Genomic DNA, 22,396 nt, shown 5'->3' on the forward strand with positions numbered 1-22,396 from the left:
ACTAACTTAGGCAATGTAGGCACGCGGTCTTCGTTTGTCATTTTAAATGTATACATTCCCCCTGAGGAATGTTTTAATTTAGTTATGAAGCGAATGTTTTCTTATGTAACAAAGCTACTGGAGGCTGATTATCCCCCCTATATACTAATGGTCGGAGACTTAAATAGTAAAATATCCAACTCTACTTTAGTTAAGTTCAGAAATAAACTTAAGGAAGAAGTGTATAATATACCTCAAATGGCTTGGCCCCCTAAAATAAAAACTAATAAAAGAGGTAAGATTCTTCTGGAGGAACTTAGCCTCTTAGAAGGGCTTATTATTAATGGTAGAATGCCCTCGGATAGCCCTGCCCATTATACACATGGCTCATATAGGGGTGAGTCTATTTTGGACTATGCCATTACGGACTTTGAGTCGTTCCATCTGATTAGGGATATGGTGATCACTCATTCTATACTGAGTGATCACAAAATAATTAATTTGACTCTTTCATTAATCCCTTCTGAAACTAACTCCTGGTCCTTAAAGCATAGAGATCTGTCCATTGATCGAAGGTCGGGTAGATGTTTTTGGGGTCCCACTACCATGAAGGATGTACAAAGCCTCCTGGCCCAAACTTTACTAGAACTCGACCAGTGGGAGGGTACAGAATTCCTACAACTCGAAAACCTTATTAAAAAAGTTATCGGATTTGCCAAGAAAAAGGGAAATCCTAAAAGACCACATTTTTCACCTAGTCCTCTATTTTTCCTGAATAAGGAGATAAATGCACTAATCAGGAAACAATATCTTAATAGAACTGAGGAAAATGAGTCTCTACTAGCACTATTAAAACGTAGAAGAGTTAGATTGAGACTCAAATTGAAAAGAGAAAAAGAAGACTCTCTTTGGATTAGTTTGAGGGAGGCTATAACCTTTATTCGATCCAGAGAATTTTGGTCTATAATAAGGAAAGGTTGTGGTACCATATTAGCTCCCCGTCCTATAGCCATCTGCGAAGAAGTCTGGACAGTATTTGTAACTGCATTATATGCTCCAAATGAAGCATTGGAGGATATAGGTATGTTGGAGTTAAATGGTATGCAAAAAAGCACTCTCCCTACAGAAAAAACAATAGTTGCTGCAATAAAGAGTATGCGCTCTTCTGGAGCCATGGGTCCAGACGAACTGCCTATGACAATCATTAAGCAGGATATCTCTACTTGGAGTAGGATTCTTCTCCCTATATTTCAGGCTTGCTTTCTAACAAGAACTGTCCCTGACTCATGGAGGGGTAGTATATTAATTCCTATATTTAAAAAGGGGGATCGGGAGCTGCCATCTAATTATCGTTTAATAGCTTTGTTAGATGCCATAGGAAAAATTTTCGCCAAATGTGTACTAATGTTAATTATGGAATGGGCAGAGACCAATAAGATTTTACCAATGGAACAAACTGGTTTCCGCGAAGAGCACGGAACGCTCGACAATCTGACATTATTGCAGGTGATCAGTGACAAGTATGTATGCATCCGTAATGGTGGCGTATATGCCGCATTTATTGATTTCTCCACGGCGTTCGACAAAGTGGACCGCCCATCGCTGTGGAGAAAATTGGCGGCATTGGGTATGCCAGGATACCTACTTGCATTGGTTCGTTCTCTGCATACGAACACATGGTGTAAGGTGCTACAAGGTGGTGAAGAGGGTCTTACTTCATCTATTCCCTCCCAGAATGGCCTTAAACAAGGGTGTATATTGGCACCTATATTGTTTTCTTTATATGTGGCTGACCTTCCAATTTGTATTTCATCTTGTGAGGGAGTGGCACCGAAAATTGGAGGGTCTGCTATATCTATTCTAATGTATGCAGACGATATTCTTGTCTTGGATTTGACCCCGAAGGGTTTATCTAATCGTCTGCTTGCACTGAATGAATTTGCTGTAGCACACCATATGAAAATTAACACATCAAAAAGTAAAATCATGTGTATTTTTGGCAAGAGAAAATGCAGGTCGAGCAATTATAAGTGGTTTATTGGGGGGCAAAAACTCGACGTGGTTAAATCTTATCCTTTTTTAGGTAAAATAATATCAGCGAATCTTAGTGAGATTCCCCATATCGAACATAACTCTCGCAAAGCACTGACCCATGGTATGGGGTTATGTTCGTTATATAATGCCACTGGGAAAAGACACTTCTCACTCTTTCTGGAAGTTTTTAAAGCAAAAGTGCCAGCTACTCTTTTATATGGAATAGAATTAGTGGGGCTGAAACATTGGGGATTCCTTCAAAAAATGGAAGGACGGGTACTTCGGAAAATTACATCGCTTAGTAACGCATGTTCTACCTCCTCATGCAGACTAGAATTTGGACTCCGAAGTTGCTGGACACAGGGATTGGTGGCCCTGGTAAGATGGGTAGCATGCTTGGCTAGAGGAAAACCTGGTACCCTAAGAGAGCTAGTTAAAAAGGAGTTACTGGGTAATCTTAATGATTTTTCCTCTTTACTAAAAAATTTTAGGAAAGCTGTGGCCCTGTTAGAGTTGGATGAGGCTACCCTATTCTTACTTACTCCCTTCGAACTTAAAGTCTCATTAAAAAAAGCTTTGTGGGAGTTATGTTACAAGTTGGATACCCTTGCCCAACCTAGACTATATGATAGGGAACCTCTCCTAGAGACATATACCCCCAAGCTGGCCCAACAATATTTGACCTGGAATATTCCTCACGGAGTCCGTAGGTTATGGTATCTCCTACGACATGACTTGCTCCCTCTTAATTCACTCTTAGCAAAATGGTACGGGAGTTCCCCTATATGTAACTTCTGTGATGTCGCTGTTCAAGATCGGAACCACGTCCTGTTTATTTGTCCCGGTTTACGTTCCTTGCGATTTAAGTGGATTAAACCTATTTGTTTACAATTAGGAATCTCAAATGCTAAATTGTTTGTACATGCTCTTTACTGCCCTCCTAATGAAATGTTTTGTTGTAGAATTTTTAAATTTTTTAAGGGGTTCTTAAATATTTATTGAGGTTACTGGGATGTTGCCGTGGTTCATTATAAGAGCCGATAACTGTAGTGTTTTGTTCGTTCATTATTAATTATGTATGTTTATATATTTTTCTTTTATTATTTGATATTATTGTATCATGTTATGTTCAATTTTTATGTGGCCCTCAGCGAGAGCCAAAACATAATAAACTTTTGACTTGGTCTGCAGTGACATTGGTAATGAAGGTGGAGTCTTTCGCTGCCACTTAGTCGTCTCGCCCTAGACCTACCTCTGAAATGCTCTCTCTCAGGAGGTAGTAAAGTCACCAGTGCAGGCTGGGAGACTGACCTTTCTAGCCTCTTCTGCCTCATGTCTTTTAACATGCCTCTTTTCCTGATGCAGAGATCAATTTGTACAAAAAAAATATCTGCCGGGCCCTCGTCAAGATGCCACTGCAGCATGCACTACTCACTACCCCTATACATGCCGCCAGACACAGAATCAACATGACTACTAATCAACGAATTCTACAAGTATGACGTTTCAGACTACTCCAGACCCCAAAACTACAATAATGGCTTGGGCACCTGATATTAGTCATTTTTAATGTTCATTGGAATAATAAACAACTGCTGTTGTGTTAATCTCCAATTTAGATAAACAGTGCAGACTGTCATAAGTGCCGGTGTTGACAAATAAATTCCGGAGCGGAGAACCCAAAACCACTGGCTCAAATTATGCACCTGATGCCTTGTCTGTCTTCCAAGGTTGTTTTTATTTTACATCTTCAGTGCTCAATTTGAGAGGTGGCTGCAGGTGGAGCCCACTGGCACTTCTATTTGGGGACTGGCATCCAGAGTAAGAGTTAGAAACACAAAAAGGTGGGGGGGGAAAAGAGAAAAAGAAAAACTAAAAATACAGTCACAAAAGGCGAAAGCAGGAAGAAAAAGAACCTGCAGAGTGAGATAAAGATGCAGGAAGTAAGAAAAAAAAGGCTTCTCAGCAAAATCTTGGCCCTTGCACTTATTCTTGAACAAATTAAGTACAGGACATCTTCCTACAGAAGTCACAGTTAGTCACAGGATGCGAGGCAGTAAGACAACCCGCACGCAACTTGCGGGCAATAGTGGCCTCTTTCTTTCTCCCACATGAATGTCACTTATAGAAGACAGATGGGATTCAGACTTCAAAATGATGTCATAATCAAAGAATATATGGTAAGCTCAACAGCAGATAGTAAAACTATTCTACTAAATCAGATAGTAATTTCCAGGGCAGGAATTCAAGTTACTTAGAGGTTTGAGACCTCATAGGTGTTCTAAGATACTTTGCTCAGGAGCTGGGAAAAAATGGCTGTGGGAGGCAACTGCCAATACAATACCCTCAAGGAAGGGGAATCTCCAAGACTCTTAAAAGGGACAGGCTCCTTTTTCTCTCCGTTTTCAATGGAAGCCCATCAGGATACATTTTTTTGACATCATGTTCACTTCTTAAAGGGATCTGCCCTGCATTTGAATGCTGCTATGCAGTTCTACAAGGATAATCTGAAGCGGTATTGTGAACGTTCAGAAAACAATTAAGCCTCTCTTAGGCTTCCATTTCAGACTAAATTTAAACTCCTGGACAAAGACGTTCTATGATGCGGTTTCCATGGAAGAAACTATTTGAAACTATTTGTTAAAGATGTTTCAGTGTCCCCAAATGCAGCGGCAAGTTATTCAAGCTTTTAAGACTTGAACGAAGATCCTATGATCCAAAAGAACTGGTTACTAGTAGCACTGGATCGGCATCATGAGATTGTTACTGAAGTCATAAGTATTCAAATAATTCCCTGTTGCATATGTGGGAGTCTATAACACTTAAGTCACAAATATTCTGAAAGTGTTTGTGAATTTAATATGTCCAATATAAAGAGACACTCTCTAACTAGCCCATCCAGCTTATAGAGTTTTCTCAATCCAAATCTACAGTCTTGTATTAAGAAAAAAAAACTACATTGCAGTATCTTGATCCTAGACTGCTGCTAAAAAGATTTGTAAACACCTTTTTACTGCATTGTCTAAGACTAATATCTGTCTGATTAACCCTGTTCCAGCCCACAAGACAATACCGCAGCTGTTACTCAGAAATGGCTTGCTTGGAATTACATTTCTTCGTATGCATATTATCTGGCCTTAGAATATTCTGTACAAGGACTTCGTATTCTGCGCGAAATGTCGCTGTTTGTTGTCCGTTCGGAGACATCTCTGGGTGGCTAGAATCAACACTGAGAACAGGACCTGGAATCAGGCACAGAACAAAAGGGGTACAGTTTATTATATAACTATCACTATGCTTCTGTTTAGACATAGGAGCATCTAGATGGATTGTCGATGGTCACCCTAGACCTGAATTCTAGCCCAGCTGAATTCCAAATTCATCCTGAAGAGAAAGGCAGACTGTTCTACAACAAGGCTGGCTGCAGGTAAATGGGGAGTTAGACCACTCTAGGGTACTCTGGCAGACCAGCATACCCTGTGCTTTATATATATTTATATATATATTATAGGACTGGCAGCATTAGGTAGCATTGCAATCATATGTATTCATAAAATCTAATGCAAAAGCACGATGATTACATTATTTAATCTGTTCACCATTCTTGTAATGTTGGTAAAATTGTTTTAATCCATTCTATTTATCCTTGCAGGACACATATTGTACGCTAGAGTGCAATTGCTTCAAGAAATGTCTGAAATGCCAATTTTTCTTTTTTGTCTCCCTTTGGGCATGCCCGAGTTACTAAAGAAAGGGTAGAATATGTTTCCACGATTTACTTGGGGGAATTAGGGTGTTCATGTTCTGAGGTTGCAGACACCATCCGATGCCCTGTCAGTTTAGGGGCCCAAATGGTGCACTGAGCTAGCCAGGAATTAACATATTCTGATGGTATGAGTGAACTCAATCCCTCTTAGTCTTGAAGCTTACATTGCCTAAATGTACAGTCTTGCTGAGAAAGTAGGAACCGTACGACAAAAGGTAATTGTGGCCTCAACAAACAAGAGACACTGCACCTCTAGAAGCCTGGTACCCTCATCTGGTGTCATAAGTATTTTGGTTGCTGTGTTTCATTTGGTTGTTTGGATGTCTGAAGGTATTGCTGGTAACTTTTCTTTAACCTCTGAATAACTTATCTACCTGGAATGTGCTCATTAGGCACCAGTGACATTCTCCAACAAGCTCTAGGATCACATTTTCTTCGACCACTTAGCTGACTAAAGTGCCAGTGAGTACATTCCAAACGAACAACAGTTTAATGATACAGTCTTAAACCAGAGTCGAAATGTTGGTACTCTTAGAGAGACAGGCCACTTTACACATTTATGTTGCATAGGCACATACTCTTGCTGATCATTACAGTATGTTTTCAATAAACATTTGATAGTGATCTCGGTCACTGCATTATTGCCAGGCAACGGTCTTGGTGAGTTCTGTAAAATAATTTAACATTGGTCAACGTGATCTCACTATAACTTTGGCTTTGGGGGGCGTGGCCTGGCGATCGGCAAGATGGCCGCACTATAGTGTTGCTCTGCCGGCCGCCGATAAATATCCTTTACTTATCCTGCCATCACTACACCATCCACTGTTTTCATTGCTGGGGCTGTGTAGCTGATGTGGCGACTGATCGGCTGAGGTGGTTTTCGATCGCAGCGGGTGCCCTGAGGAGCGTCGGGCAGCGAGAGGGCCAAGCCGACTGCACGAGTGTAATGGCGGCGTGATTCTCTTGACTCAGTTCGCTGTGGTCCCTTACTACCCGTGACTGCGATCGTGAGAGAAGGAGGCTTACTTGGGACACAGCGGAGTATAGGATACACACATTACTCCTGTTTTTAATAGCTGGTCTCGCTTAGATTAATGGATACTAAATGGGGAGGCTAACGGTTGGGTGGAACGAATTCACACATTACCAAGAAGCCTATCAGACCATAATCCTGTTGTTCTTGCAGTTGCTGTGCCCCATAGCTTACATTTACCTTCACCTGGCGTTTTCGCGCTAACTCCCTACTAGACCCGGTGTATGCTGAGACAATAAGGAAAGCTATCATCCAATATGTTGAATTGAATACGGGCACGGTCGACAGCCCCACAACCTTATGGGAAGGCTTCAAGGTGACAATAAGGGGGGAGTGCATAAGCACCTCTGCGGGTATATTGAGGGATTTGAGAGGACAATTGCTGCCATTAGAAGAACAAATAGAGGCTCCTGAATCCCAATACGCAACCGCACCTTCTTCCGAAACACTGGCCCGCATAAATGAATATTTTGAGGAATACAATTCACTAGCATCTACAGAAATAAAATACCTCTATAAACGATATGTAGCCAGGGCATCCGGTGAGGGTGGTAGGCCGGGTAGAGTTCTGGCTTGCAGATTGCGAGATAACCCTGCAATTGATCATATAGTTGATGTCGCCAGGGATGCTCATTACTCTCAGAATAGCATTGTTTAACAATTTTGTGCGTTCTATGAGGGTATATTTACCTCACGGGTGGTATGCCTGAAGCTTCAATGAACGACTATCTGGATGGTACAGCGTGTGCTTGGTTGCCCGACGTACACAGGAAGTACCTCAGCCTCCCCATGGGTGAGGAGGATGTCAGGGAGGCCATTCTGCCCTTGCCCAATAAAAAGGCTCCGGGGGCTGATGGTCTGACGGCTGAGTTTTATAAGCAGTACGTGGATCTTCTTCTGCCGCATCTTTTGGCGATGCATGCAGAAGCGCATGACGTAGGCTACCTTCCACCATCCCCGAGGCAGGCCTTGATCATCAACCTGTTAAAAAAGGATAAGCCATCAACACGGTGCGAGTCTTATCGCCCTCTGTCCTTGATTAATCTTGACGCGAAGATTTGCCAGATCAGTCTGGATTTATTCCAGACCAATCTACATCCTTGAATCTGAGCACAATTTTTTCCATGCTCCAAGTACTCAATCCGGAGCAGCCCGCTGTGGCTGTGTTATTGGACGTGGCCAAAGCGTTTGATTCAATAGAATGGAAATATATGATATACATCTTCAACCGCCGGGGTTTCCCTCCTGTCTTTGTTCGTTGGATACAAGTACTATACACTATTGCCTCTGCGAGGGTCCGAGTGGGTGGACTCACATCAGAACTGTTTGACAATGCACAGGGAACTCGACAGGGCTGCCCCCTGTCGCCTTTTCTTTTTGTCATTGTTATGGAGCCCCTAGCTTGCAAGAATCGGCAGTCTCACACAGCGGCTGCTTTGAATTTTAACAACCGGCCAGTTGGAATCTCTTTATATGCGGACGATATGGTCCTATACGTTCGCGAGCCGCAGACCTATCTATCCCCGGTTATTAGAGAAAATATTAAATTTGGTCTCTTCTCCGGATTACAAATCAATTGGGAGAAATCGGTTCTCATTCCTCTCACGCCTGCCACAGTGGCACCTCAAGTCGAGTATCCTTTGGTGTGGGCGGAAGATCCAGTAAAGTATCTGGGTGTGTGAGTGAACCGGGACACTGAAACTGTAATCAGAGAAAATTATGGACGGGCGTACACGGAGTTGGTAAAATACGTTTTTTTTTTATTTGTTTATTTATGAATCTTCCAGTTACAAAGTTCAACATCAGTAACATACTCCTCCCTCCTCCCCCTCCCTCCAGTCGTGCAATACATCCATATAGCTTCAAACACCAGTCCTCACAGTTACAGTTGTTTACACAGCCAATTAGCCAACAACCCATTAAGCAGGGCAGGCGGCACTGCAGATATTCCTGTGTGCAGAATTATCAGGTACTGGCGATTCCAGTCAGCACTTTTCGTGAACTCTTACAGCATCCTGCTTCTTAATTATAAAAAACATTAGAAGCCCTAGTCCCTCCACACATAATATCCAGCAGTCCTATGTCCCCTGAGTTGCCACTGCAGCAGTACCATCAGTACGGGCCGCCAAATCAGTGCGGTAGAGTCCCCAGAAGTTCTTGGGCCTGCTGGTAGGGGGTAGGAGTTCACTGTAGTTCTCGGACTGCGTGCAACAGTACATCATGTCATGTGCCCATCTTTTAGGCGTGGGCTTTGGGCCTCTCATCCAGCAGCACGCCACTACCCTGCGCGCAATTAAAAAAAACAAGTCCGCCATCTTGCGGATCGAGCTGTTTGGTGTAGCCCAATAACGCTATCATAGGGTCTGGTGAAATAACTACTTCTGTGACTGCGCTAATTTCTTCAAAGACCTTTATCCAGAATTCACTGATCCCCAAGCATAGCCATGCCAAATCGAGAAAACCTGCATCCGGGGCGTGACACCTCTCACACTCTGCCGTGGCGCGGAGTCCATATCTGAAAAGTCTATCCGGTGTGTAATATATTCTATTTATGAATTTAAAATGTACCAATCTGTGCCTACCGTTCAGTGAATTTTTTTTAGTGTTGGTGCAGCAATATGCCCAGGTGGCATCATCCAGTGTTGTTTGCAAGTCAGACTGCCAGGCCAGCCGCGCTTTAGTATATGTGTGTTCACGGTGGGATTGCGACAAATCATATAAGTGAGAGAGCATCTTCTGCGGTGAAGTCGTTTTTATGACATATGTGAGTTCTCGAACTTCCGGAGGCTCCGCCATGTCCCCCCCCAAAAGATCCAAAAGAGCATGTCGGACCCTAAAGAACTGGAAGCGCATCAAGGGAGAAGGTGAATCAATGCCATTAACCACCTGTTCCCATGTCTTTGCCACTCCATCCTGAAACAGATCTCCTGCCGTCACTATTTTGAGTTGCTGCATATCCGCTATCACTTCCCTCTCTCGCAGCGGGGGCAGCCATCTGGCCCAGTCGATGGGCATAACAGGGGAGTAAAGCAGCGCTCAATTTTGCTCCTGTAGGAGACTGTGCCACGCATGATTCGTAGCTGCTAACAAATTCAGGTGTCCTGTCTTGCGGTCAGTTGTCTCAAAAATCGTGTGCGGTAGAGAGAGAGGGCTGGCAAACAGGGTTTCCATCTTAACATGTGGTATGTCACGATCCCCATGTACCCATGTGTGTAAATGCGCGGCCTGTGCCACACGATAATATAGCTCCAGATCTGGGGCTCCTAGACCCCCCATGCTATACGGCAGTGTGGGTAGTGACCATATCGCTCGAGGTTGACCGCCTGCCCATGCTAGCTTGGTCATCACCTTCTGTAGCCTCTGGAAAAATATTTTTGGGAGCACCATTGGAATAGTCATAAATAAGAATAAAAAACTGGTGAGGACCACCATCTTCATTATAGCAATCCCCCCTAGCAGTGATAACGGGAGTCGGCATCAGGCCGTCACATCGTCCTCCAATTTACTAAAGGCAGTACCATAGTTTGCTCTAATATGGTTTCGGGGTCCGTATGCAGGCGAACCCCCAGGTATCGAATTGGTTCAGTAGTCCAAGTCAGAGGGTACTCCATTTCTGTAGGCTGTGTGACAGGGGTCAAGGGGAATACCAGTGACTTTGACCAATTGACTCGGAGTCCTGACAGCGCGCCAAATCTGACCACCACTCTTAGGACCGAAGAAAGGTTATTGTCCGGATCTCGTACATATAGCAGAGTGTCATCTGCGTACATTGACACCACTATTTTGTAGCTCGGAAAGCACACGCCTTCGTTGTCATGATATTCCCTTAGGGCACAAGCCAATGGCTCTGCCACCAGCGCATAGAGGAGGGGAGAGAGAGGGCATCCCTGCCTGGTGCCTCTAGTGATGTGGAAAGAATCCATCACCAGATCATTGATTCTGATTCGGGCTCGCGGTCCACAATATAGCGCCCCAATCATTTGTAAAAAGGGCTGACCCAAACCCATGCGCTGCAAGACCATTCTCATAAATGTCCATTCGACTGAATCAAAGGCCTTCTCCATATCTAGAAAAACTGCGAGAGCCTTCCTATCTTGTCTCACGTGTTGGATCGTACCCAATACTGTACGGATATTGTATGTCAAGTTCCTGCTGGGCATGAAGCCAGCCTGCTCCGGTGCTACCAGTCTAGGTGCCAGGAGAGCCAGCCGGGTGGCCAGAACCTTGGCGAACAACTTTGCATCTACATTCAACAAAGACAGGGGTCTGTATGAACTACATTCCTCCCTGGGCTTGCCTGGCTTGGGGATTGTAACTATAATTGCCTCCCTCATTGATTCCGGCATGGAACCATCAACGCAGATATCATCAAAGAGAGTTGACAAGTGTGGTATAAGCTGATCCTTAAAGGTTTTATAGAAGCCTGCAGTAAGTCCATCTGCGCCAGGAGCGCTTCCAGACTTCATGCTTGTCAGAGCATCAGCTATTTCATCTTTCTCAATTGGGAACATGAGAAATTCCCTGTGTGCATTCGTCAGACCTGGGATGTCGATATGGCCCAGATAATCCTCTATGTCTTCCTCTATGTCACCTCCTCTGGTCTTGTACAGGTTCTCATAATAAGTTTTAAAGGCCGTTGCTATGTCAGTCTGATCAGTTAATGTTTCCCCACTGTCAGACTTTAACTCTGTAATCTGCTGGCGTCTTCGCCCTCCACCTATAATCCTGGCTAACAGCGAGCTAGGCCTGTCACGCTCTCCATACACCTTAGCTGTAGCATACTTTCCCATGTGCTTAACCTCCCTGTCTGCTTCTTCGTGAAACTCCACCAGAAGCGTTTTGATTTCCTCGTTAACTTCACTGTCCGCGTAGTCTCTTTGCCGCCTTCCCAAGGCCTCTAGTTGTTTCTCAATTTCCGCCATCCGCGCCCGGATGGCCTTCAGTACGCTTGAATGTTTGGACATCACCACTCCTCTTATGTATACCGTAAAGGTTTCCCAGACAGTTTGGAAACTATCAACCGATCCTATGTTTGTTTCGAAAAACATTTCTATTGCTTCCGCTATTTCCCCCCTGAACACCGGATCTAACAAGGATTATGGCGGAAAGCGCCAAGTAAATGGCGGGATGGACTTGCCCTTCGTTGTCAGCTCTAGAAGTACAGGTGAGTGGTCTGAGAGGGTCCTGGGGAGTACACTGCATCCACTTAGTGCGTCCAGCTTGGAGTAAGGAACTAGCCAGTAGTCAATCCTCGTATGAATGTCGGGATATGCTGAATAGTGTGTGAAGCTGCCATGCGCCTGATTCCGGGCTCGCCAATCATCTTCCAGGCCCGGATATGTCATTGCATTCTGCAACTCAACTGCAGCAGCCGCAGGCTTACGATATGGGCCAGCGGACCTATCTAGGGCAGGGTCTAGGGTGAGGTTCATATCTCCCCCCCACCATATCTCGTCGGAATTATAGCTTCGTAGTCTGTAAGCCAGGTCTTTATAAAAGTCGGGTGAGTCAAAATTAGGACCATATGTGTTAACTATTACTAGGGACATACCTAGGCCACTACATATCAAGATTACATATCTGCCTTCTGTGTCCGCTTCCAGTGTGTGCTGTGTTATTTTAGACTTCGGGTTGACCCACGTCATGATCCCCCTGGCGTATGTTGTGAATCCCGCTACTGCAATATTTCCCTCCAGTCCCCTACATTTTAACATCGTGCTGTTGTTAGGCAAATGTGTCTCCTGAATCAACGCCAGGTCAACCCGATGTCGCTGCAGATAGCTGAGCACGTTACGCACTTTCCTGTGGTCATTTAGACCTTGCACATTCCATGTGAGCGCTCTAAGACTAACAGGCATCGGATTCCCCCTTCTGTCTGTCATGTCGCTGACGTATCGCAGCTCTGGCGCACTGCCCCAGTGTGTGACCTCCAGGCGCACATGGCAATTCGCACTCTGTGACCATGTATGGCACTGTAATGAGATGTGCAGAAATCTGGTGTCGAGACGTTCGATATATTTGCACTAATACAATAACATTCCCCCATTCTCAAAAACCTACCCTCCCCCACCCACAGCAGACCAACCCCAATTCAGCCTAGCATGTTGAAACATGCCCCCAGAAACAGCCCAAAAAGCCCCCCCCCCGGTCCCCTTAGAGACCATCTTGCTTAAAGCGCTAGGGCAGAGGTCGCCAGAAAGGCAAATAAAACACTGTATCAATGAAAACCTCTGAACTGCCCCCGCGCCATCACCTCATTATTGTGTGTCGACTTGAGCCTTAAACATGCCTACAAGTGTCTTAAAAAAAAAAAAAAAGGGGGGCAACCCTCCGGGTTTTGCACACACCCCAAGTATGACCAGCACAGAGTATCAGTGCGCATCATAGTGTACATGAAAGCCACTCTCACAACAGGCCCTAGGATACCTCAGGTCTGCAGACAGCGCCTATACAATGGAAAAATCTCACCCAGTCATGAGCGTGAAGTCCACTCCAGTGCCCCCTTGATTCTCGCAGGTTGATGCCGATCTTTAGGCGAAGCTCCCCGCTGTGTGGGTTCAGGCGCTAAAGCGTTGTCCAATCTCCCAAAAATGAAAGAAAGAAAAGGGGGGAAAACCCCCCAGCCTTTATAGCTTCTGAAAGCGCAACAGCCGTCCTATTCCTGTTCGTCCAAGTGGCTGTTATCGTCTTGCTCATCCGTTTAGCTTCTGGGGCTATTCCTTCGTTCCTCGGTCCACGCCTTCAGAGATTTTGGGAGTTCTTTAGGGTCTGTGAAAAAGTGTGAGTGGCCTTGTCTGTTGATCCACAGTTTCGCCGGGTACAGCATGGCGTAATCCAGCCCAAGCTCTCTTAGCTGCTTCTTATATGGAGCAAAGGGTCGCCGTTCCTCCTGTACTTTCTCCGTGAAGTCAGGGTACAAGGAGATGTCCATTCCCTCGAACTGCAGCTTCCCTTTTTCTCTTGCCACTCGCAATGCAGTGTCTCTGTCCCTGTAATTCAGCAGTTTGGCGATTATCGGTCTCGGGGAGCTCCCGTGCGCGGTCGGGGACCCAACGTGCGATGCACCCTCTCTACGATGAACATTGGTGAGAAGATGTCGTCACCCAGCAGGGCGACCAGTAGTTTCTCCACAAAGAGCTCCATTTTTCCGGTGTGTGTTGTCTCCCCAACCCCCGTGATGCGTATGTTCGAGCGCCTCGAGCGGGCTTCCAAGTCTTCAGACTTATCTTGTATGACCTGAAGAATTCTATGGAGCTGTTTTCGGTCTTTGTCCAGTTCCGCCTGGGCTTCTTCGACTTCAGTCAATCGCCTGTCCGACATGTCGAGGCGTTCCGCGTGTTTGTCCTCCCTCTCTGACATACGATACGTGAGGGCATCTATCTTGGACCCTATTGACGCCATGCTGTCCTGAAGGCCTTTCTCCATGGTAATCAGCAGATCTTTAATGTCAGAGTATATCGAGCCCTCCGGTCCCTTGGTCTGCTGCGTTGGTTCCGACCCCTGAGAGTCAGGCCCCCTCGACCGTCTCTGTTCAAACGCCAGCTTAGTCTGGGTCTTATCTCCCTTGCCCATGGTGGCCAGTTCAGCTGAGGAGGCGTTCGGTCTCACCGCACGTGGTCAGCAGAGGACTTCTGCGTGGCCAACCCACCAATACTTGACGCCAACCTGCTGCAACGAAGACAATGGGGTACCCCTCCGGTATACCCTCAGAGTACGATGTTTGCCGTTTATCGCACTTTCCAGGATGTCGCTGACAAGGAAAGAGCATGGCGCAAGAACCAGAGCACCACCCCTCTCGAATACAAGGTCTTCCTCCAGCCAGCGGCCCCCGCTGCGCTCACTCGCATGTGTCCCGTGTCTGCCGGCTCAGACTCACGTAGTTCATCAGCAGGTCGGCAGAGATCATCCTGCGTGCGCCTCCTTTGCCCTAGTTCCCCCGGGCTCCCTCCGGGACCTAGCGCTCTTATACAGTCTGACCAGGTGTCCACTTGGCGTTTGCAGGCCCAACAGAACTCAGCACTCCTCTATAGCCTGATTTTGGTGCGGGCAGGCCTGGTAACTCGGCGCTGTGTTGCAAGGTGGAATGGGGGGGGCAGCAGGCCAGTAGCTCCAGCCCTCCCCTCCCTCAATCCCGTGCCTTCACCTCTTGTCTTCTTGCCAGCCTGCGCTCGTATCGGCCCTTATGAAGCTGGGCTCCCTCTATCTCGGGTGGATGAGTTGTCGGGGATACGGGGGTCCGTGCGTAACGAGACTCGCTTTCTGCGTGGTTAGACACGCGTAGTGCCCGAAGGTGTTCACGCTAAGGCACTAGCTCTCCAGGCTTGGCAGTGCCCCCAGTTCCAAATCCGGAGCCAAGCCCACCCGCAGCGCAGTTGGCTCCTGGCAGCTTTTGAATAAGGGGGGCAATGTTGTTGCGGCCTAGTGTAGAGCCTTCACCAGGTACACGCCAGTTCTACCTTGGTATTCAGGGCTTGCAGGGCTTTCCTGCGTCCTCGCTCACCGCTGCAGCTGGTCTAACCCCCCGCGGGTCCGAAGTCCGGCAATCGGCTGCGGCGTCTTCCGCTCCGTTCCGTTCCGTCTCCAGTGGGTCCGGATCCGACCCCGCCGGTCGAGCTGCACGCACTGCGACGTACGCCGGGCTGCTCCCCAAGCAAGACCGGGGATCGCGGCCTAGTCCGCCAGGATGCCGTCCCGCGCCGCAACTCTGCCTCCAGCTGTTGTTTGTATCCTGGAGGCGCTGCCGATGCTACTGCTAGCAGCCGAGGGCTTACACCCCCTCCGGGAAATGCTCGGCTTTGTCAATAAGGATTTTAAACAGGGGGGGCGTGGCTTGGACGCGAGGCGGAATGGCTGCTTAGACCCGCAGCTCCGCCGACCGAGCGAATAAATCCGGCAATTATCCTGTAAACGGACAGAGATCCCGGACCTCTCCCGCTCAGAAGCCCTGTGGAGTGGCGGGAGTTACTCGCTGGAGGAACGAAACCGAAGCGGGAAGACAGACCGCTCTGCACTAACGCGGGCAGCCTGCGAGTGAAGAGGCGGCCCGAGTCAAGTTGGAAGCCGGGACCTCGCGTGAGCTGAGATCCGGAGGAGAGCAGTGGGGAGCCCGGCGCTACGCGGCCTGCACACCGGGGGCCGGAGGAGGCGCCCAACAACTCCGCATTGAGCTGCAGAACGATCGCTCCCTCCAAGGCTCTGGAGTGACACAAAACGTACTGGACTGGCCCGGAGCGGGGGTGCACTGTGAGGCGGTGAGGCCGGAGAGCTGCGCTACCGTCCTGCTTTGGGGCCGACCCGGTAAGGAGCATAACGGGGGAGGCTGACGACGATCCAAGACCCAGTTGGGTGCGAGGGTGCCATAATTGGGCAGCGGACCCCCCGCGAGGCCAAGCTGCGTGGAGGGGCGGACAGAAGCGCCTGAGGCGAACGATACTTTGGCGGCACCCCCCCCCCCCTAGGTCGCTAAACGCTGTGGTGGATAAACGCTCGTGAATCCCAGGATCTGGGCTCGGCTGCTGGAACCCTGATGTATTGGCGCGAGACGCCATTTTGTGCCGCCGGACCCTGAGTGGGTTGTTCAGTTGCTGCGACTGGTAAGCGGAGGGTATTCTGGCCACGAACTGCCTGCTATGCAAGCGTGCACGACTACAACTAACTGCAAGGGCGCTGGAGAAGCCTAGGCTGAGTGGGACACCTCAAGCTGCAGTCCTTGCTAGACGAACCAGGTTCTCTGTGATCCCTCCGTCGAGTTCGCCAGGCAAGATGGGGAAACCGGATACGAGACAGCCGAAGATCACCTTTGATAAGACCAAGCAGAGGACGACAGGCCAGGAGCAATCTGAAGACGAGGCGGCCAAAAATGATAGCGGGGGCGCGCAAACTTCTGAAATCAAGTCCATGTTTCAGGAACTTAAAACGAGTCTCCAGGGGATAGATCAAAAGATGGACGACTTGGCGGCCCGTATGGACGGCCTGACCAGGCGCATGGACAAGCAGGATGGCAGGATAGACGTGCTGGAAACGCGTGTGACTGAAACGGAAGAGGGTCATACTGCTATGGACAGGAAAATACGAGGCATGGACAAGGTCTTGACGCTAATCCAACAGAAGAATGAGGACTTGGAAGCCCGCTCAAGACGCAACAACGTCCGCATAACGGGTGTGGCCGAAACGACCAACATTGCGAAAATGGAAGTGTACGTGGAGACCATGATGTCAGAACTGTTCGGGACAGGCCTCTCCCAAATGTTCCTGGTCGAAAGGGCGCACAGGACGCTGGGTCCCCAGCCACAACCGGGTGCACCGCCGAGAGCAATCATAGCGCGCATTCTGAACTACAGGGACCGTGACACCATTTTACGCATGGCAAGAGATATAAAGGACCTCCAATACCAGGGTAATCACATCTCGATCTTCCCGGATTTCACCATGCAAGTTCAGGCGGCTAGGAGGGAATTCGTCCCGGCCAAGAAGATCTTCCAGCAAATTGGGACCAAATATTCGCTGATATACCCCGCCAAGCTGAGGGTACAAGGCCCAGGCAAACCTTCCTTTTTTGTGGATGCCAAGGCAGCATTGACATATGCAAAGCAACTATCGCGAGATCACAAGAACCAGACGGCTCCTGCGGTACCTGAAGAGAGAGCTGTCATCAGTGACATAGAGTGACGGAGGAGCGAACTTTGAACCAACATTGCTGTCACTATGCGATGCAAGGGCCGGGGAGGCCTGCTGAGGGCCTCGGACACTGCAGATCCTCCGTACTAAGATAAGTTGGCCGTTACTGATGCATGTAAGGTGTGAGGGGGAGGTCCACACGGGAGCACTGTCAGGCTGGCGCTCGGTCGCCCTGGCATGAGTACAGGGTTAGTGTGCGTAAGACCCGCGTTCCCCGAGGGATGACTCCCATTGAACTTGAACTATTGCAATGCCTTACAGGGTGTTTGGTGTTTGGGTGGGGGGGGAGGGATAGAATTGCACGACCTGATTGGGGGGTTGGAGCGGGAGGGGGTTGGGGGGGTTTGGGATTGCAGAGCACTGTTGCTAATTGTTTTGTTGAGAGGCTGATGTCACAGGCAGCGAATACCTACACAGTTGCACGAGATAGGCCCCAGAGCACTTTAGGCGCCAGATATTGCATGGTGACTGATCGTGAACGATTGCGTTGTACCCTAGTGCACATGTTGCGGAAGGGAGTGACGCTGCATACTCACAATTCTGACTATGGCTCACGTTAAATTGTTAACCTGGAATGTGCGCGGCTTGAACGATAGGCGTAAGGCCCGGCTGGTGCAAGCCTACTTGCAGCGAAGGAATATTGACATATGTTTTCTGCAGGACACCCACCTGACTGCCAATGCCGCTGCGATGCTCCGTAGTACTAGATGGGGGGTAACACTGCATGCACCCTACTCCAACTACTCCCGGGGGGTAGCGATACTCATTAGGCGGGGGCTACACTGGACAACGTCAGAGGTGCAGTTGGATACAGAGGGGAGGTACATCATAGTGGTAGGAACACTGTGTGGTATGAGGATGATATTGGTGAATGTGTATGGTCCTAATGATGATAACCCTGAGTTCTATAACGATCTTTGGTACAAAGTACAGACTAAAGGGCAGGCAGCGATTATGTGGGGAGGAGATTACAACGTGGTGCTCTCAGACACGATGGATAGACAGGGTACTGCGAGAGAACACCACCCCAAGGCGGCGGCTACACTATGGGATATCATCTCGGAGGCTCGCCTGATAGACTCCTGGAGAGTACTGCACCCGGGAGCCCGGGAAGGTACTTGTCTAACAATGCACAGAGCCACGTGGTCTAGACTCGATTACTGGCTGCTTTCTGGGGACGTCCATACACTTGTGACAGATGTAACACACCTACCGCGCTCACTGTCCGATCACGCGCCAGTATGTCTTACCCTAGCCACCCCAACACCCTACATCCAACCTTTTAGCTGGAGGTTCCCATCCAGGGCACTTAGAGACCAGGTATTTAGGCAAGAATTGAGGGTAAAACTGGAGGACTACTTCGAGCTGAACGAGGGGTCGGTGGACTCCCCGGGCACGCTGTGGGAGGCCTGTAAGGTGGTGATAAGAGGGTGCTGCATGTCACTGAAGACAGGTGTACTCCGCTCAATCAGAAGCACCTTGCAAACACTAGAAACTGAACTAGCAGCGCTAGAGGCTCGACTTCAAGAAGCACCTACAGACAGATGGAGGGCTGAGTTTCGTACGAAGCTCACGCAATACCAGGAAGAGGCAGACAGAGAGGTGTCCTTTCTAGCGAAAGATGCGCAGGCACGACGGTACGGGTAGGGGGATAGGGCAGGCAGGACGCTGGCCAACATGATCCGTGCTCCCAGGGGTGCGGACTATGTGCTAGAGATTAGAGATGAGGGAGGAGACATAGTGAGGGAGCCAAAGGCCATCCTCGGAGTCATGACGCAGTACTACAGCGCACTCTACACGTCCAAAATTACGCCTGACGACCAGACTATCACAGACTATCTAGACACAATCGCCCTGGCCTGGTTTAACAACGGGGCCAGACAGTACATGGACCTACCGTTCTCGCAGGAGGACATACGGGCTATAATAATGAGCATGCCGCCTGGTAAAGCGCCTGGACCGGACGGTTTAACGTCCGAGTTTTACAAGGAGTATGTAGATATTCTGGTACCCAAACTATACAGGGTCTTTGAGGAAGCGGTCGAATCAGGGATACTCCCGCAATCCATGCGCGAGGCACTGATCATCACCCTACTCAAGCCTGGCAAGGACCCTCTTGAGCCGGACTCATACCGACCCCTCTCGCTCATCAATGTGGACGCCAAGATCTATGCGAAACTGCTGGCTGACCGACTAAAATATATGCTACCGCAGATTGCGCTGTCAGACCAGTCGGGTTTCGTCTTGGAGAGATCCACTTCCCATAATCTGAGAGTTCTGTTCGGGTTGCTCCACTACCTGGACCCCAAATCGAAAGCTGCTGCTGCGCTACTTGATGCGACAAAGGCATTTGACTCCCTGGAGTGGAAGTTCCTGTACGCACTCTTTACTAGAATGGGGTTCAGCCCGCTGTTTGCCAGACGTATCGGCGTGCTGTACAATCACCCGACTGCAAGGGTGCGAGTGAATGGGCAGACCTCAGACTCTATTCGGATCACGAGAGGGACGAGACAGGGATGCCCGCTCTCTCCCCTGCTCTTTGCCGTAGCTACGGAGCCGCTTGCAGCACGTATGCGGCAACACCACACCCAGAGGAGCATAGGCTTCACATCGCGCGGTCTGCTTATCTCCCTATATGCAGACGACATCACCATCTACATGATGGACCCTGAGACGAATTTCGATCCGCTGATGAGGGAGATGCTTAGATATAGCGGCCTCACTGGGATTAATATTAATTGGTCGAAGTCGACCATGCTGCCACTGACAGATAGCACGGTGAGGTGCCATACGGAATTTCAGATTGACTGGGCCGAGGAGGAAGTAAAATACTTGGGCATTAAAGTGAGCCGCACCGTTCATGACATCTGGCTCTCAAACTTTGGAGTGGCAATGGATTGGCTGGAGGGCAAAGTAAAGAAGTGGAAGACACTTCCGCTTTCTTTGATGGGTCGCATAGCTCTTGCCAAAATGGTGGTGGTCCCCAAATTCCTGTATTTATTTATAAATATACCTCTGCCGCTAACAATGGCATTTTTCGCCAGGCTCCGGTCTGCGGTCATTGAGTTGGTATGGGCGGGTCGGCAACCCAGGATGGCCTGGAACCTCCTAACTCTCCCGTTTCGGCAGGGTGGTTTAGCTGCGCCAGATTTTGAGCTGTATGCGTACAGTGCACAAGCTCAGTTCCTCTACTACTGGCACCACCCGATTCCGTACCAACCTCACGTAGCTATTGAGATAGACGTGGCGTCTCCATGCCCCATCAAGACGGCGGTATACACAAAATTCAAGAGACCGCATGAGGACATAGACACGGTGGAGATGGTGCGATGGGCATGGGCGGGCATAGCAAAACGAGCGGGCGTGAGCGACATGTACGCCCCGAGCATGCCACTAGACGGCAACCCCCTGCTGGAACCACTCACGGATGCAGCAGTGGTCCGTAGGGCGAGCGAGAGAGGCCTGAAGGTGGCAGGAGACCTGTACCCGGATGACAACTTTATAGAGATACAGGCCATGACTGACTCTACGACCCCGACGGCCACGGAACTCTTATTGTATTATCAACTGCAGGCTGCGTGCAAACGTAGATACCCGGGCTTCCCGGAGGCACCGCCGACACTAGCGGCACTGGAGGACGTTCTCTCAAATGCATCCTCCCATAAATTGATAACGAGGATCTACAGGGCCACACAGAACACGACACCAGTCCCACACACTGACTCGAGGATGGCCTGGGTGAGGGAGGCGGATATACAGATATCAGAAAAACAATGGACGTTTTGTTGCACGCAACTAGAACACTTATCCCCAAACTACAGGCTCAGGCTCATACACTTCAATTATCCACACAGAACGTACCGTACGCCCTTGCAACTGGTGAGAATGGGACTGTCAGCTGACGCCTCCTGCTGGAGATGTGGTGAGAGAGAGGCCACCTTTTATCATTTGTCTTGGACGTGTGGCCCGATAGGGGCATACTGGGAGAATGTGTTTCGCACTATGAGTCTGATGATGCATATACCCTTGGGTCCCGACCCATTGTTAGGCCTCCTGGGATTTGTGCTGCCGGTACCGAGTACGTCCAGAAAGCTGGTGGCAATGTTACTCCTGCTTGCCAAGCGGCAGATAGCGCTCAAATGGAAACAAAAGACCCCACCAACGATATCGAGCTGGCTGAAATCTGCCTTGTACTGTAAAAACCAGTTGACGGCGTATTGGGAACAGATGCCACTCCGCTCTAGGCCTGCAGACATTTGGCAGACTGGCTGGCCCACTCGGAGGGGGATGAAAGTGACTGAGGGCAGTACAGGGGAGACATATAGAGCGGGTGCAGGGAGGGTGGGGGAATGGCTCCATGCAGAAAATCAGGGGCTTCTGGCGGCGAGCCTTGTGATCACTTGATGGACACTGATTGGGTTGACCTGTGACAATCTCTCACATGCGTTTATGTTAAATGTTATATATTCATACTATATTGACTGAATGCGAACTGTGCACGTATTGCAACCCTGCTATATGAAAGTTGGACATATGCTGCCTGCCTCCGGGTTGTTGGCTAAATAGCGGTGTACAGATTAAGAATACTAATAAAGGTTTTTGAAAAATCAAAAAAAAAAAAAAAAGGATTTTAAACAGGATCTTTTTGGGTGATGGCGCGGAGCTCAGCACCTATGCGTCCACCATCGATGCTGGCAAGCTCCGCCCCCCAGTTGGTAAAATAAGTTGATCGTTGGGTTGGCCTGCCACTCTCATTGGCGGACGGCATAGCGGTGATAAAAATTACTATCCTTCCCAAGTTTCTCTACTTGTTTTGTAATATCCCTGTTCCTTTGACTAAGCATTTTTTTTAAAACAGTGCAGTCCCAACTGTTACGCCTGGTGTGGGGGACTAAGCCGCCGAGAAT

At 48.7% G+C, this 22,396-nt stretch overlaps 1 protein-coding gene across 1 annotated transcript in view; it reads right to left on the reverse strand.

The window, feature by feature from the left end:
• Positions 1-22,396, reverse strand: part of CEP350 (centrosomal protein 350) — a 1,478,431-nt gene that overhangs the window by 1,357,454 nt on the left and 98,581 nt on the right. The gene's annotated exons all lie outside the window — the stretch shown is intronic.

This window comes from Lissotriton helveticus, chromosome 1_1 (assembly GCF_964261635.1).
Source record: "Lissotriton helveticus chromosome 1_1, aLisHel1.1, whole genome shotgun sequence".
NCBI classification, from domain to species: Eukaryota; Metazoa; Chordata; class Amphibia; order Caudata; family Salamandridae; genus Lissotriton; species Lissotriton helveticus.